Genomic DNA, 15,276 nt, shown 5'->3' with positions numbered 1-15,276 from the left:
GGCACAGCGGTTTAGCGCCTGCCTTTGGCCCAGGGCACGATCCTGGAGACCCGGGATCGAATGCCACGTCGGGCTCCCAGTGCATGGAGCCTGCTTCTCCCTCTGCCTATGTCTCTGCCTCTCTCTCTCTCTGTGTGACTATCATAAATAAATAAAAATTAAAAAAAAAAAACTTAGTGATGCAGGATTCAGTTTCTGTTTCCTAGCACCAGGGTTTCCCCCTCAACTTCCCTATCAAGCTGCAGAAGGAGGGAAATGAGGTGACAGGGCCATCTGGAGTGCTCTAACCCACAGATAGGAAATCAGGGTACAGACAGACACTTCCAGAGTGTACTATCTTCGTAATAGTGGAAAGCCCCAAACATAAGCCAAAGATTTCACTTGAAAAGCCATACAATCCACAAATGAAGTCTACTGGCTTAAATGAGCAATAGAAATCTCACATCTCGTTCTTCAATCTGGCTATAAATGGCTGGAGCCCAAAGACCAGCTCCCCCAAGCTGTGCTAGGTGATTCTAGGGGTCCTACTGGGGGGAAGAAGTGGTGATGAAAGGAGTGAGTGGACTGGGCTCCTGTGGGGCTAAGATGGGTGGGCGGCAGTGGGGTGAGGGTGAAGGTCAATTTTGGCTGCAGTGTGGGATGGAATTGGGTGGATGTGGAAGGGACAGTGATGGATTGGGAGAGGATGAAGGTCAGGGTTGAGGCTGGATGGAGATGCAGTAATGTTTGGAGTGTAACTGAGGGTGAGGTAGGGCTGGAAGGTGTGAGGACTGGGATCAGGATGTGGGTTGGGGAAGCTCTGGGGGTGTGGAAGGGTTTGGGTCATGACTGCAGCTTTGATTGGTGTCTAGGGCTTGGATTGGTCTGGGGTCCAGCACTCACCCTCGATCCCCCCCCCCCCCACCTCCCAGCAAATCTCAGCACAGCCTCTCCCCCAGCCCTCCTCACATACTCCAGGGATAACAGTACCTGCTCCACCAGGGAAGGGGCTGCAGGGCTGTAAACCACAGAAGAAAAGAACAGGAAGGAGGCCCAGGTGGTTGTAGTGCTGGTGGCTTCCCAGGGCTCTGCTGCCCTAAGAGAGGAGATCCAGCCTCAGGGGCTGCTTCCTCTTTTCCCAAAGCCTCAGCCCGGAGGCTGGTCAGGGAGGCAGCTGCAGACCTTGCGAAATACCAAGACAGGAAAGGCGTCCTAGGCAGGGCAAGGGTCCCTGGAAGGCCTTTTGGGGCTTGAGCAAGCAGAAGTAGGGGCTGGGGCCACACTGGAGTGTACTCTCAGGCAAAATGGGAAATGGGGGTGGGTCCTGCTTAGCAGCCACATCCATTCTTCTCTTCTTGGCGATCACTGGCCTTTGAGGGAGTCTGAGGGAGGAGGAAGAGAACTTTCTAAACGTGGTCCTCTTGACAGCTGGGAAGCTGGCAAGCCCAACCTGGGGTGAGGGGGTCGTTCCAGGGTAGCCAGACGCAAATATTGATTTTCCAAGCCTTTTGGGAGCCTCTCAGAACCCCATTACTACCAGGATACTCTGAAAAGAACCCCTCAAGAAGTAGGCCCTAGTCATGGGAGACACAGGGTCCCCACCTTTCGGGATACTCCTCAGGCTGGAAGAGCGTCTCTGGTTCCCCCTCCCTTCCCCACTGTCTGTCCGACACCCCCCACTACCCCCATATGTGATTTCAGCATCCCCAAACCCCCACTGAAGTGGAAAAAGAAGGGCCCCACCATGGCGAATTACTGGTTTTTATTGGAGCCCATTTTCTGGATGGCCTACTATGCGCCACATACTCCACATATGGAGCAAGGTGTTAATTGCTCCAAGCAATGCTGGATACAAGTGACAACACATTTCTCATGTCATAATCATAACTCAAACTTAATTCAACTCAACCTGGACCCACCTGTGGTGGTGGAGAACCCAACCACAGCAGATCAGGTCCCCTGTACTCTGTGGGCAAACCCACACATACAGATCAAAAAAAGGACATGAAACCCTGAATTGGGATGAACCCAGGATCCCAGGATGCAGTGGCCCAAAGCAACTGTCTCCTGACATTAAAGCCTCAGAAAAATTAGGGCTCTGTCACTCACTCTGACCTCTTTGTAGCCCCTTATCTCTCCAAACCTCAGGTCATTTCCTCTTTTGACCAAGACATAATGGATTCATCCATTGCTTCCTCCTCCAACCCCAACATAAGACTTGTTGGTTCTGCTCTAGGTCCATGCCACTGATTCCAACCAAATGACATTCTGGTCAAGGCCAAACTAGGAAGACAGTAAAAAAGGTCGTTGTTACTGGAGGTTAGTGGGGGCGGGGGGGGGGGAGTATGAATAGTTGAACAGAAGACTTTTTAGGGCAGTGAAGCAGTTCTGTATGGTACCATAATGATGGATGCATGTCGCTATACACCTGCCCAAGTCACCAGAATGTACAAAACTGAGTGAACCCTAACGTAAACTATGGACTTGGGGTGATTATAATTTGTCAATGTAGGTTCATCAGTTACAATACCTTAGTGGGGGATGTTGATAACGGGGCGAGGCTATGCATGTCGGGGGGTAAGGGGCATATAGGAAATCTTCCCCTCATTTTGGTGTGAACCTAAAACTGTTCTAAAAAAGAAAGAAAATAATTAAAAGGACAAAGTTCATTCCATTTGCTCTACAGCCACTGGAGAGAAAGCTCAAAAATTCTCTCAAGAATTTGGACCATAACTGGTACACAACTCTGGCAGCCATTTTCTTTTCTTTTTTTTTTTTTAAAGATTATTTATTTATTATAGACACACACACAGAGAGAGAGGCAGAGACACAAGAGGAGGGACCCCGACGTGGGACTGACTCCATCCCAGGACTCCAGGATCGCGCCCTGGGCCAAAGGCAGGTGCCAAACCTCTGAGCCACCCAGGGATCCCTGGCAGCCACTTTCTATCACTGGAAACTTATGCCAGCTCAGGCCCTTGACTCTGGAACCCCATTGCTGTTTCAGCCTTGAGGTAGGTGGCTGAAGGCGGTGTGCACAGTACTTTCATACCCTTATTGTTTGCAGGTTGTAAAATAAAAGGAATAAAGGTTGGTGAGGAGAAACCCTTTTAAAGGTTCTCAGACTTTTGTATTCTGGAATTCCATCTCTTTGTAATTAAAAACATCAGATCAAAATCTGTCCTGAGAATAGCAGATCCTAAATAATAGAACCTTTCAGGACTGGGAAAGAGCATGAGCAGAGATGCCGCACAATATGTTTTTGGTGGCAATGCTTGAAATGGGAAATCCTTAACATGAAATTAAATCTCGCTAATAAATGAATTTATTTCATGGCTTATTAGTGTTATTCTTAGCAAAATTTGGAAAATGTGTTTTACTTTTGTTCTGGAATAAATAAGCATAATTATTTTTTTAAAGATTTTATTTATTTATTCATAAGAGACACACACAGAGAGAGGCAGAGACACAAGCAGAGGGAAGAGCAGGCTCCATGCAGGGAGCCTGACGTGGGACTCGATCCTGGGACTCCAGGATCACGCCCTGGGCTGAAGGCAGGTGCTAAACCACTGAGCCACCCGGGCTGCCCTAAACATAATTATTTAATGAAGAAAAAGTTTGGCTAAAATGCAGAAAATTAGAATTAATGGGGATTTAAATAAAATAGACATCTGTCTCTCTCTCTCTCTCTCTCTCTCCCTCCCCCTCAACTAAGTGCTGGCATCTAAGGCTGATGTGGCAACAGCCCAATCAATATGGTACCAGAACTTTTGAGGTTTTTCTGTTCTGCCATCTTCAATGGGCTGCTTCCACTCATGATCTAAGATGGCTGCTGGAATGCCAACCATTATATCTGCATTCCAGAAAGCAAGAGGGTGAAAGGAACAAAGCAGGTCATGCCCCCATCTTTTAAGGATAGTTCCTTAAATTGCAGGTTTCATTTCTGCTTATATCACACTAGCCAGAACTTAGTAACACGGCCTTATGTCTTTATTCCAAGAGATGATGTGCCCAGGTAAATATTAGGGACTCGTTACTAAGGAGTGGGGGGAAGTGAAGACCTGCCTTTCTACGGAGCAACTAGGATCCTAATTAAATCGCTCATTTCTTGGAACTGTTAGGATCCAGCCCTAGGCCCCTGCTCAACTCTGACAGCATCGCTGTAGAGCCTCCTATCTCACATAGAGGGCGCCAGAGCCCTCTGCTTCCACTCCATTATCCGTTCACATGCAACTGCAACATCTGAGGTACAGCCAGCTCAGCCCACAGTGGCCCAAAGATCTTCAGGGCCTGCTGTGGTCAGCTTGGGGACAGGTGGGAGTCTGGTAGCTGAGTGGGTAAGAGCCTGGGCCTTGCATAGAGCTGAGTTCAAATGCAGACATACCATTCACGAGCTGTGTGATCACGGAGAAGTCACTCAACCACTCTGAACCTAGAGCCTTCGAGGCAGCTTGTGTGAAGAGCCTGCCACAACGCCAGGAATATCAGAAGAGTTCTGTGAGTGCAGTGGGGGTGGTTGAAGGCTGTGTTCCCCCTTCCCCTCCCGAGGTAACCACTTCCATAGCCACACCCTGGACTGTCACTCACTCAGTCACCCCAGGGCCTGTGGTCTGTCCCTCTGGCTTTCCACCCCTGCTCATGCCCCCATGTCTGCTCCCGGAGAGTTTGAAGACATATGGACTTCTCCACCCCCAACTGCTAACAGTCCAGGGCAGAGAAATTCCCTTCCATCAATGCCAAGATTAGTCAGCCCTGCCCTCCCTTCAAATACACAAAGTGGCCACCAGCTATTACCAGCCAGATGAGAAAAACCCATAAAAGGAGGATCAAGAAATGCATAACAAACCACTATTGAGCTCTGACTGGCAGCAGCCTAAGCATTTACAATAAGTAACCATCTAACGACCTCCTGAGCCAAGTGCTATTGTCACCTCCACTTTGCAGGGAACTGAGTCACAGAACAGTAAATTAACTTGGCCGAGGTTTACACAGCTAGTAAGGGGCAGAGACATAGACTCTGAACCCAGGCAGCCTGTTTCCTGCACTGTACTCTGAGCTACTCAGCTCACTGCCTCTTTTCTTTTTAATATTAAGTTTTTATTTTAATTCTAGTGCAGTTAACATACAGTGTTATATTAGTTTCAGGTGTACAATATGATTCAACAATTCTATACATTGCTCAGTGCTTATCATGGTAAGTGTCCTCTTAATCCCCCATTCACCAGCTTCCCTCCTTCCTCCCTCCTTCCTCCCTCCTTCTCCCCCCTACCGTCTGGTAACCCTCAGTTTGTCTCTGTAGTTAAGAGTCTGATTCTTGGTTTGTCTTCCTCTCTCTCTCCTTTTGTTTGCTTGTTTGTTTCTTTGATTCCACATATGAGTGAAATTATATGATATTTGTCTTTCTCTGACTGACTTATTTCACTTACCATAATACCCTCTAGCTCCATCCAAGTTGCTGCAAAGGGCAAGGTTTCAGTCTTTTTTATGGGTGAATAATATTCCATCATATATATTCATATATATATGTGTATACACACACACACACACACACACTACATTTTCCATTCATCTTTCAATGCCACTTGGGCTGCTTCTTATACTGCCACTTTAATAAAATAAAAGAAAAGAACTACTGACCCCAGAGGAAACATAATTCAAATAACAGAACTTATATAAAAGAGTCCAATTCTATCATGTTCATAAAACAAAAAGAGGAAACTATGAAGAAAAGCAAGAAATAGTTATTGGAAATTTAAAATAGAATCACTGAGAGAAACCAATTCAATAGAAAGAAGTGCGGGCATCTATGGTTTGGATGTCCAAAATGAATTCATTCTTCTTTTGATTACAAAAAACCTACTCTGATTTCCCTCCTCTATTCTGAAGACTGTGGATTGGGTGGAATGGACCATCCCCCTCCCCATTTTATACACAAAAGGAACATGTTGCTGTTGACAGTCCATGCTGAGGAACCAGGGGATGAAGACAACCATGATGGCAGAGGAAAGATATATAGTGACCCCGAGTCCTTGATGACATCATTGCAGTCCCTGGATCAAGCCATACCTGATGCTAAAAGAGTGAATGCTTCTCTTTTCCAATACCTACCTATCAAATCCTATAGAAAGACTCCAATTATCCTTTCCTCAGCTGTGTTTCCAGCCCTCAGATGAGTTACCATCAAGGTAAACTGCCAGGCCTGTGTACAAGCCCACCCCTGAAGGCACAGCAATTGGATACAAAAATAAATCAAATCACACAACTGGACTAGGGAAGCAGCCATTCACCAAAAGAAAGGAGGAGGTAAAACGGGTGCTGGATAAACACAACAGCAGCCACCATTATCTCACTAGACAGACAAAGGGCCCAGGCATGGGAAAGTGTGCATGGCAAGTAGATTTTGCGGTAACATAATGGAAACAACATCTGTTTCTTCTCTCAGGAAGAAAAAAGAAAAGCAGTTAGAAAACCAGAGACAACAAAATCTATTCCAGGGACTGAATATGAAGCAAACACATGTGAGGCATGATTTTGAGCAATTAGTGGAGTAGAAGAAAAGAGAAGTGGCTTGACCTTGATGTTGGAGACAGCAAATATTCTTCAAGCAGTGGAGGTGAAGGGAATGACTTTACATTTCCTTTTCAACAGAGCTATGTCATTACTTGGGTTCTGTAGTTATGTTTATATAATCACCAAACTGGTTATTCTCTGTTTTCAGAATCAATGTGAAGATAAAGAATGGATGGTTTAACTATAATTACAAAACAGAATGTAGATGTTATAAACTTTGACCATGGAAATGTGAAGATAAAACCAATAGAAATTAGAAAAGAGTAGGGAAGGAAGGTGGCAGGTGGCCTAGAGGCTAAGTATCTTTACATAGTGATGGGGCTCAAGAAGTTGTCTGAAGTTGATGGAAAAGGAACTAAGTTTTAAATATAGATTGTTTGGGGCACCTGGCTGTCTCAGTCAGTTAAGTGTCTGCCTTCGGCTCAGGTCATGATCCTGGGGTCCTGGGATGGACCCCACACTAGGCTCCCTGCTCTGTGGGGAGTCTGTTTCTCCTGCTCCCCTTGCTTGTGCTCATGCTCCCCTCCCCGCCTCTGTCAAATAAATAAATTAAATCTTTTTATAAATAAGTAAGTAAGTAGGGCAGCCCGGGTGGCTCAGCGGTTTAGCACCGCCTTCAACCCAGAGCCTGATCCTGGAGACCTTGGATCGAGTCCCACGTCGGGCTCCCTGCATGGAACCTGCTTCTCCCTCTGCCTGTGTCTCTGCCTCTCTCTCTCTCTCTCTCTGTCTCATGAATAAATAAATAAAATATTTTTAAAAAATAAGTAAGTAAATAAATAAATAAATGTAGATTGTTCAGGGGTACCTGAGTGGTGCAGTTGGTTAAGTGGCCAACTCCTGATCTCAATTCAGGTGGTGATCTCAGGGTCCTGGAATCAGTTCCCCCTGGGGCAGGCTCCTCACTCACCAGGGGGTCTGCTTGAAGATCTCGATCTCTGTGTCTCCCTCTCTGTCTCTCTCTGTACCTTTGCACCTCCCCCTATTTGTGTGCACATTCTCTCTCTCTCTTTCAAATAAATAAATAAATAAACAAATAAATAAATCTAAAATATAGATTGGCAAGAACTATAAATAACAGCAACATGAGACTGTGATAATAATATACCCAACAAAATGAAAAAGTCGGGGGGGGGGGGAGGGTGGGGAGATGGGAGATACTGTGATTTAAATTCTTGCTTTAACAATGAGGTATCATTAGATGCTCTCAAGTTACTAACTTGAGAAACAGAGGTAGTCTTATTTTTCTGAGAGTGTGCAAGGGCAGAGGGAGAGAGAATCCCACGCTGATTTCCCAATGAGCACAGAGCCTGATGCAGGGCTCCATCCCACAACCCCAAAATCATGACCTGAGCCAAAATCAAGAGTCATTTGCTTAAAAGGCACCCAGAGAAACAGGTAAAGTGTATTATTTTAGAACTATAATATTAAAACTCTGAAATATCTAATAATAGAAAAAGTTCTGAGGAGTTGAGTGGGTATAGGAAATTCTGCTTTCCATTTTGTCCCATCCTGTACTGCTGAATCTCTACCTTCACAGACTACACCCTAACAGATTCCCCACCACCCACCTTACTCTACCTCCTATGTTTCTATGGAGGGTCAGCACTCAGCACCATTCCCATCTCCCTCTACTTTGTCTGCCTATACCACAGGGAGTGGAAAACCACATCTGCATTTCCCAGGCTCCTTTCCAGCTGTCTTAATGCCACTACACCGCTGTTCAGCCAAAATTAATTTCCCACTTCACCAGACTGTCAAATAATAGGGTCTCTCAAAACTCTGGAACTGGGACCAACACCCTTAGGCTTCTGCTTGTAGCTGAAAGAGAAGGCAGATAAATTTAGGAATGCTCACATGCATGGAGAAGAAAAAAATAAATCAGGCAATCTATTAACAGCATGAAAAACACACGCCACAGACTGAGGAAAAATATTTGCAAAACACATATCTAATAAAGGACTTGTATCCAAAATATACAAAGAAGTCTTACAACTCAACAATAAGAAATCAAACAACCCCAGCAAAAATGCACAAAGGGGGACACCTGGGTGGCTCAGTGGTTGAGCATCTGTCTTCAGTTCAGGGTGTGATCCCAGGGTCGAGGGATGGAGTCCCATATCGGGATCCTTGCAGGGAGCCTGCTTCTCCCTCTGCCTATGTCTCTGCCTCTCTCTGCATGTCTCTCATGACTAAATAAATAAAAATCTTTTTTTAAATGCACAAGGGGGGGTGGTGCCTGGTTGGCTCTGTCAGTGGAACATGCAACTCTTGATCTGGGAGTTGTGAGTTCGAGCCCCATATTGGGTGTAGAGATTACTTAAAATTTTTTAAATCTTTTAAAAATGCGTAAAGGATCTGAACAGATATATCATCAAAAACACACAAATGAAAAGATGCTCAACATCTTATGTCATTGGGAAATCGCAAATTAAAATGAGATTTCACTACATACCTATCAGAATGGCCAAAATCCAGAACACAGACAACACCAAATGCTGATAAGAATGTAGAGCAACAGGAACATCTATTCTTTGCTGGTGGGAATGAAAAATGGTATAGCTACTTTGGAAGACAGTTTGATGGGTTTCTTACAAAGTTAAACATAGTCTTACCATATGATCCTACAGTCACACTCCTAGATATTTACCCAATTGAGTTGAAAACATGTCTACACAAAACTCTGTCTACAAATGTTTATAGCAGCTTAACTTATAATTGCCAAAAACTGAAGCAACCAAGATGTCCTTCAATGAGTAAATGAATAAATAAACTGTGTTACATGCATACAAGGGAATACAAGTTAGTAACAAAAAGAAATGAGCTATCAAGCCATGAAAAGGCACAGAGGAAACTTAAACACATAGGACCAGGTGGAAGAAGGCAGCCTGAGAAGGCTACCTTCTGGCAGTGCCTGGGTGGCTCAGTTGGTGGAGCGTCTGACTCTCAGTTTCAGCTCAGGTGGTGATCTCAACCGTTGTGGGATCGAGCCCTGTGACCACTAAACACTCAGTGCAGAGTCAGCTTCAGATTCTTTCTACCTATCCCTCTGTCTCTCCAATCTGTCTCTCTCTCTCTCTCTCTCTCTCAAATGGATAAATAAAATCTTTGAGGAGAAAAAAAAGACTACCTCCTGTGTGATTCCAACTATTTGATCCTGAAAAAGGCAAAAATTTTGCCTGGGGTTTTCAAGCGCTCAACAGATAAATAAGTGGAGGACAAGATTTTTATGGCAGAAAAACTATTCTGTATGATATTATCATGATGAATACAGGATATCATACATTTTTCAAAGCCTATAGATGTAGGGATCCCTGGGTGGCTCAGCGGTTTGGTGCCTGCCTTTGGCCCAGGGCGTGATCCTGCAGTCCCAGGATCGAGTCCCACATCGGGCTCCCTGCATGGAGCCTGCTTCTCCCTCTGCCTGTGTCTCTACCTCTCTCTCTCTCTGTGTGTGCGTCTCTCATGAATAAATAAATAAAATATTAAAAAAAAAAAACAAAGCCTATAGATGTAAAGCACAAAGAATGAAACAATGTAAACTGTGGATTTTAGTTAACAATGTATCGATGTTGGTTCAGTAATTGTGACAAACAGGCAACACCAAACTGAGATGTTAATATAAGGGAAATTGTGCAAGGAAAGGATCCATGGGAACTCTGTAGTCTCTGCTCAACATTTTTGAAAACTTACAACTATTTTTAAAAATAAAATCTTTTGGGGGGCGCCTGAGTGGCTCAGTGGTTAAGCTTGCAACTCTTGATTTTGGCTCAGGTCGTGAACTCAGGGTCATGAGACTGAGCCACGTTGAGCATGGAGCCTGCTTAAGATTCTCTCTCCCTGTCTCCCTCTGCCCCTCCCCCTCTCAAAATAAATAAATAAAATCTATGGGGGGATGCCTGGGTGGCTCAGCGGTTGAGTGTCTGCCTTTGGCTCAGGACATGATCCCAGGACCCCGAAATCAAGTCTCATGTCAGGCTCCCTGCATGAAGCCTGCTTCTCCCTCTGCCTATGTCTCTGCCTCTCTCTTTCTGTGTCTCTCATGAATAAATAAATAAAATATTTTTTTTAAATCTATGGGGTGAGGGATAGGCAAAAAGGAGTAAAGCGGAGTAGGGGATACAGGCTCCCAGGCATGGAATGAATAAATCATAGGGATGAAAGGTACAGCACAGGGAGTAGAGCCCGTGGTATGGTAATAGCTTTGTGTGGTGATCAGTGTCAGCTACGCTCCAGGTGGGCACAGCATAATGTACAGACTTGTCCAATCAGTATGTTGTATACCTGAAACTCAAGTAACATCATATGTCGATACACTTCAATGAAAACATAACTAAAATCGGGACGCCTGGGTGGCTCAGTGATTGAGCATCTGTCTTTCGCTCAGGGCATGGTCCCAGTTCGGGGATCAAGTCCCACATCGGGCTCCCTGTGAGAAGCCTGTGTCTCTGCCTCTCTCTCTGTCTCTCATGAGTAAATAACTAAAATGTTTAAAAAAAAAACATAACTTGGGGGATCCCCGGGTGGCTCAGCAGTTTAGCGTCTGCCTTTGGCCCAGGGCGTGATCCTGGAGTCCAGGGATCGAGTCCCACATTAGGCTCCCTGCATGGAGCCTGCTTCTCCCTCTGTGTCTCTGCCTCTTTCTCTCTGTCTCTCTGTCTCTCATGAATAAATAAATAACATCTTAAAAAAAAACATAACTAAAATCTATTGATTTTTTAAAAATATTTTATTTATTTATTCATGAGAGATCCAGAGAGAGAGAGAGAGAGGCAGAGACACAGGCAGAGGGAGAAGCAAGCTCCATGCAAGGAGCCTGACGTGGGACTTGATCCCGGGTCCCCAGAATCACGCCCAGGGCCGAAGGCAGCGCTAAACTGCTGAGCCACCCAGGCTGCCCCTGATTTTTTTTTTTTTAAAGGCAATCCTTAACAAGGAAGAATCTAGTAGATGTGCAGAGAGAATAGCACAGAGAGTCAAGTAGCAACAGAGAGGAAAGTGGCCAGGTGGTGGCTCCCTGGCTACTGACATATTTCCAGTTCTTTGTTTCAGGCCCTCATGAGGCTCAGATGCACCTTCTTCTGCTCCTGGATTCTATAACCTACAAACCAAGGAGCATAAGCTTCTCCTTCACCCATGCTGCTCTAATGGGTTTTGATACTTATGAAACTCTTCTAAAGTTATTACCCAAATTGACCCAGTCTCCAGGTGATGTTATGACAGAAGAGGTCCAGGCTAGCTACCAAAAAGTAATTTCAACAAATTTCAAGTTCTGCGTATTTTCTTAAACATCACGAAAGAGATACTTAGATTAAGCAACACATGATAAAACCCCTTTCTTTCTTCTTCCACCCCCTTTACCACACACCACACGTGCTCCTACAATTCTCTTTTTTTTTAATTTTATTTATTTATTTATTTATGAAAGTCACACATAGAGAGAGAGGCAGAGACACAGGCAGAGGGAGAGGAAGAAGCAGGCTCCATGCACCAGGAGCCCGACGTGGGATTCGATCCCGGGTCTCCAGGATCGCGCCCTGGGCCAAAGGCAGGCGCTAAACCACTGCGTCACCCAGGGATCCCCTCTCTTGAAAAACTCAAGACAATTTCCCCCAACCCTGTCTATACACTTCTTGTCTTTCCCCTAGCCTCCCTCCATCCTGAGTCTGCATCATAAAAACCAAAAAGTGTTCCAGAGAGACAGAACTTTCCTCCTCCAACAATGTTGGGAGGGGATGGTTGAAACTGAGCAACAAAGCCAGAATCACCTTTTTAAAGATTTTATTTATTTATTCATGAGAGACACAGAGAGAGAGAGAGGCAGAGACACAGGCAGAGGGAGAAGCATGATCCCTTTGAGGAGCCCAATGTGGGACTCGATCCCAGGACCCCAGGATCATGCCCTGAGCCAAAGGCAGACGCTCAACCACTGAGTCACCCAGGCCGCTCCAGAATTGTCTTTTGAGGGCAAAACGGTGGGGTAGGCTGCCTCCTGGGAAGCCCTCTACCCTTCTCTTTCACACTGCACTCCCTGCCTGGGTGATCTCATCCACTCTCGTGGCTTCAATTACTATCTCCATGAGGGTGACTGCCAAATTTCTACCCACAACCCAAAACTCTGTTCTGAGCTCCAGATCCATATAGCAACTGCCTAGTCAACATTTCTCTTTTGGGTCGAATCAGATAGGATTACATTTGGCTATGAGCAGAAGAGCCTGAAAATGCAGTGTCCTAAACAAAGGGGTTTCTTTCTTCTGCATTAAGAGTCTGGATGTACACAGCCCTTGGCTGGCATGGGAATACTGTTCAAGTGGAAGTCTCTCCGCAGGTCACTATTCTACCGCCCAGGCATGTTCCTCAACTTTATGTTCCAAAATGGTGGTTAGAGCTCCAGTCATCCTATCAACATTCCAGGCACAGGATGGAGAGTAGCAAAATGAGGAACAAGGAACAAGAGGCACTCATCAGTGTTTAAAGGCTGGAAGACCCTATGTAATACTTCTGTTTGTGTCTCATTAGCCAGAACTTAGTTCCATGGCCATGCCAAGCAGAAGGAAGGCTGGGAAATCTTTTCTTTATGCTGGGTGGCCGTGTGCATGGTCAAAAAAAAGAGATTTTATTGTTAAAAATAAGAAAATAGGTATGGGAGATGGGGGCAGCTCCACAGCCTCCCTCAACTTAACATGGCTAAAATGCAAGTATTATCTTGCCTCAACACATCCTGTTCCCTTATAGTCTTGGTCCTTTCCTGTACCCTCACAGAACCCTAGCAGAGGGGCAATTCTGTGGGATAGAAGCTGGCCAGGGGAGATGTCACTCAAACTAAGGAAAGGGCTGAGCAGAGAGAATTGTGCAATAAATCTCAACCTTTGGTCTGGAATAGAAACCAAAGATCCTAAACAAGATACTCAAGTGGAATAACAACAAGCGAGATTGGGGATTCCCGAGCAAAGGACCAGCATGCCTGCTGGAGTAGGACACAAAGGTCTACTTGAAGACGCCAAGGACAAACATGCTGAGCTTGTCATCCAGCTGGCTACTGGGCCTGTCAATCCCATCCTGCCTCCTGCTCTCTCTGCCCTCCTTGCCTTTATATGCACTGTTCCCTCCTCCTGGAATGTCCTTCCCACTTCTCCACACGGATGACTCTCTCTATCGTCCTTCAGGGCTCAGATCAGGGGTCACCTCCTCCAAGAAGTCGTCCCGATGTTCCCGCTGGGAACCCTAATGATATCACACTGGAAAAGGGCCTGCAAGTGGGACAGTGTTGGTGCAGAGTTGCAGGAAAGAGGCTGATTCTGGTCCTTTGGGTGTCATTTGGGGCAGGGTGCTGGAGAGTCTCAGTGGGAAGGTGGGACCCCAGGGCTTTCTTTTATGAAAAAAGAGGCACCAACTTCTCTTACAACAGTGGAGGCAGGGCGCTACCAAGGCTGACCGCGGACTGGGCCTCCCACACTCCCATCTCTGATGAAGAAAATGGTGTGGCTGTGGGCCACAGAAAGGAAGTCCAGATGGGTGGGGGCAGGCGGAGTAATTCCTGGAAGGAAGCTCGCACCTAAGGAATCCGGTAGAGAAACACTCTAGAGGCCCCTGTCCCAGAAGCTCTCCACCTCCTGTCCCCAGGAAGGGGCAGGCAGGGCTAGGCAACCATCGGGGAGCCACCTCTGGATGCCTAGGCATCATCCTCCCCTGCTAGCCTCCTGCCACATGTGGCACAATCAAGGACATAGGCCCTGAGGCCACTGTTGGGTCTGAATGGGACATTGCTCTGTTCTCCCTAAACCTCAGCTTTCTCCTCTGTAGAATGAGGTTGGAGGGCCCTCCCCGCCAAGGGTTTGGTGGCAGGGTAGGTGGCAGGGTAAGCTACCCAGCTAGGCATCAGTACACTGTGGGGTTCAGCCAATAAGCTCTACTGGTGAATAAAAGCATCTGCCCATCCTTCCCAAGGCCAGCTATGGGGGTACATGCCCTCCCCAGTGGTGAGTGTGTGTGCATGTGTGGGGCCCCAAGCTGGGGCAGAACAAGCAGCTGGACCTGGGCAGGAGGGAAGGGAGATTGAGACCCTCTGCCCTAAAACTGCCTGCTGGTCTACCATGTTAGGCCAGGTGGTGGGCACTGGGAAAGGAGAGCCCTGCTTCTGCCTTCCCAACCCAGAGTTCTCCTGAGAGACCCCTAGTGATAACCAGGGCTCGAGGCTCTCTGAATGGACACAGCACCCACAACAGGGTCCAAGGGGCTAGTTTCTTCCCGAGGCCCCAAAGAAAAGCAGAACATTGCTGAGTAGGTCAGGGCTGGGGGCTTGGCCCAAGTGGAGCAAAGATTGTGTTTGAAAGGCAGGAGATGGGATCCCTGGGTGGCACAGCGGTTTAGCGCCTGCCTTTGGTCCAGGGCGTGATACTGGAGACCCCGGATCGAATCCCACGTCGGGCTCCCAGTGCATGGAGCCTGCTTCTCCCTCTGCCTATGTCTCTGCCTCTCTCTCTCTCTCTCTCTGTGTGTGTGTGACTATCATAAATAAATAAAAATTTAAAAAAAATGAAAGGCAGGAGATAAGGTTGGAGCTTAGGTCTGGGAAGGGAAGCTTGGGAGGTCAACCAAGGGCAGGCTACTTCTTGGATCACTTGGATCTTCTCCTGTAGGTAATGAAGAGACACAGGGCCAGATTTGTACTTTGGAAAGTTACCTTCAGTTGCACAATAGAGATAGTTGGAAAGGCAGGGCATCCTC

The 15,276-nt window shown here is 46.4% G+C and overlaps 1 protein-coding gene across 5 annotated transcripts in view; it reads right to left on the bottom strand.

Annotated features, from left to right (window-relative positions):
* Positions 1–1,127, bottom strand: part of SIGLEC1 (sialic acid binding Ig like lectin 1) — a 29,298-nt gene extending 28,171 nt beyond the window's left edge. For all 5 annotated transcript variants that reach the window (XR_013365021.1, XM_077872376.1, XM_077872374.1 and 2 more), the window contains exon 1: positions 970–1,127. The gene's annotated coding sequence lies outside the window, so the exon portion shown is untranslated. The remainder of the gene's footprint in view (positions 1–969) is intronic.
* Positions 1,128–15,276: the final 14,149 nt, after the last annotated feature.

The sequence above is a fragment of the Canis aureus genome, chromosome 26 (genome assembly GCF_053574225.1).
Source record: "Canis aureus isolate CA01 chromosome 26, VMU_Caureus_v.1.0, whole genome shotgun sequence".
NCBI lineage: Eukaryota > Metazoa > Chordata > Mammalia > Carnivora > Canidae > Canis > Canis aureus.
Note: the sequence above shows the minus strand (reverse complement) of the source record. Positions and strands in the feature narration are given on the sequence as shown.